Here is a 2,909-nt window from a genome sequence, read left to right on the forward strand (position 1 = left end):
TCAAAGATATCTTTACTTCCATGATGTAATCATGTTTATTTATTAAATGATCTTATGTGTTTTAAATCGCTTTTCCTCTTATTGTGGTGTTAGTCGGTTATCGTGTATAACTTCTCATCATACTCGCGGTGCTCGTTTGTGCTTTCGGCCCGGCGTGTTCATGAGAGCTCCGTTGAATTGAATACAATTAGCCCTTCACTAAGTCCCTCCCCAACCCATCCTTGTCCAATAGGCACGTTAGCAGCGAAGAAAGCTTGACCTGCATATAGCAACCGTTGCTAAACTATTTGGATTGGCATTGGACAATCGCTTTTTGGGGTGAGATGACGTAGATGGGGCCCAAACAGGCGGAGCCTGCACCACTTTTCCAACCCGGAAGAAGGGGTGAAAACGCCTCATACGCAGCTGGATTTCGGTGCAGTCTCCATTATTTATAACTCTTTGAGCTATGCCTGTGCTTCCCAATGTGGGGTCCGGGGACCCCCAGGGGTCCTTGAGGCAGTTCCAGGGGGTCCATTTGTACACTCTCAGAGTTAAATTAATATTGATTTTATAATATAAATTGGGGGTCCCAGAGATAGAAATGCTATTAAATGGGGGTCGGTAGCCTAATGCACGTCAAAGTTCAAACTGGGGCTCCTTGAAATTAAACTAGTTGAGGATCACTGTTAGAGCTGTAAAAATCTTCTCTTATGGGGATCCTGGCAGAGTGTCAATTTGGGGGTCCTTGACATGAAAAAGTTTGGGAACCACTGGGCTATGCATTCTGAACTGGGCTATGGCACACAAAGAACACTAGAGGGAGCCACATCTTACAATTAATGCACCAATGTAGTTGACAGTTAATTTAGTATTTCCCTCCCTCTCTGAAATCTGAAATTATCTTGTATACAGATTTATTTGATTACATAGTAGTCGATCTCTATACTCTGTAAAATGTTGAAAGAACAACATGTCACAGAGACGGTGACAATTAAGTTAATTTATGACCTTCTAGCAGTTAATTTCGTTTTATTATTCATATTTCTTCCATGTATATGGAGTGTGTTGCATCAGCAATCACTCAACTCCATATATGGGCACAAAAGGGGCCAGGTCCACTCAGCTCCATATATGGGCACAAAAGGGGCCAGGTCCACATATACAGTAACAGCGGGACAGACACACAGACAGACAGACAGACAGACAGACATGATCTGCAGGGTCTCAGCTGCGTTCGCTTCCCGTGTTTGCGCGTCTTACTGGTATTATAGGTAGAGTAGTGGGGCGAACTGACCTGGTTGACCTGTTACCTTCATATGTAGGTATGCCTATAATCCACGTAACTCGAAAACCCTTTCGCCCCACCAACTACAAAATTCGATCTACAAACTCCACGTAGCGATCTGCTATTTTTGAAAATGTGGCGCAAATCTTTTTATATACATATATATATATATATTCTTTCAGAGTTTTTAACTCATATCTTTGCTTCTGAGAGGTCGCCTGCAATCAGATGTGGGTCGGCGGCCAATTACATAAAAAAAATTGGGTCCTTGACATGAAATAGACATGATTTAGAAAACATTTTGTAGAATCTGGTTTCAGTCCTAAATGGGTTGATTTCCTACATGTACGGAGAAGTGCGGCTTATATGTTCCCTTATTTTTCCTTCTTCCACGTACAAAAACTTTCATGACCCCCATCCATCTATGTCTGTCTGGGGATATAATGAGAGGAGTTTATTAAATTGCTGTAGGCGAGAGCTGCAAGCTGCCAGATCCCAATAATGCAAAAATGTCACCACAGCGGCTAATGATGTGTAATTTAATATAAGCGAGTGCTGATTGGATTTTGTATAAGCCACCGCAGTGATCTCGGATTTGTCACATTTGGGTAAGATTTTGATCATCTCATTCGTGATGTGTGATCACATAAGAATGTTTTGGAAATGTGAAATGCCTTAAAGATGACTGCCATGATTTTTTTCCACCTTAAACATGATTCCATGCGCGGACAAAAGAAGCTGTCTGCTGTCTTCTGGGTTTTTAGACTGCTGGTGGATGGAAATGAAGCTCCACCCCACACGGCAGATTGCCGCGTCGGCCAGATTCCCGGAAGAGCTCCATTTCCATATAGCCCATATCGTACGGCATACTATAGCACGCAGTTTTTCATCATTTTTCAGGATTTGATTTTTTTTTTAAATGACAAAAACGATGGGTTATAGCCCATGTTTTTTGAAATTTTGAAAAAAAAGGTTATCCTCGTTTCTCATCATTTTGGACCATGGGCTAGAATATGGGCCCATATCGTACGGGGTTATAGCCCATCGTATAGCCCATAGTTTTTTGAATTTTTGGAGAAAAACGTATTAACTTAAATTAACTTAAAAATTATGGGTGGTGTGGTCTTTGCCAAGACGGTGGATTGTGGCCCATGCCTTCCTGCTGTTATTTGTCATGTTGGTGTTCTCTATATCTTTTAGTCCTGGGCATGACGTTAAACTGTTCCGTTCGAGAGGACAGGCAGAGAGATCTCTGAATGCTGCTGCAGTTATTTGTTTTCCCTAAAACCCATCCTCAATGTGTTGGGTGAGGTTGAGCTCTGTCCAGCACAGGAGCGGCCGGGACGGAAGCCAGCTTGGTCTTTAGTCAGCTTTGTATCTATGAGTGACAACGAGGCGTTGGAGTAGCAGCCTCTCATAGAGCTTGTAGGTGATGCAAAGGAGGGACATGGGTCGGTAGCTCTTTGGGGATGATGGGTCTTTGCCAGGTTTGTGGATTGCAACCACTTTGGCCATTTTTGAGGATTTGAAAAAAATGACGAAATTACAAAAACGATGGGTTATAGCCCATGTTTTTTGAAATTTTGAAAAAAAAAGTTATCCTCGTTTCTCATCATTTTGGACCATGGGCTATAGCCCATAT

This window comes from Protomyctophum bolini (genome assembly GCF_963924005.1).
Source record: "Protomyctophum bolini genome assembly, chromosome: 17".
Taxonomy (NCBI): Eukaryota; Metazoa; Chordata; class Actinopteri; order Myctophiformes; family Myctophidae; genus Protomyctophum; species Protomyctophum bolini.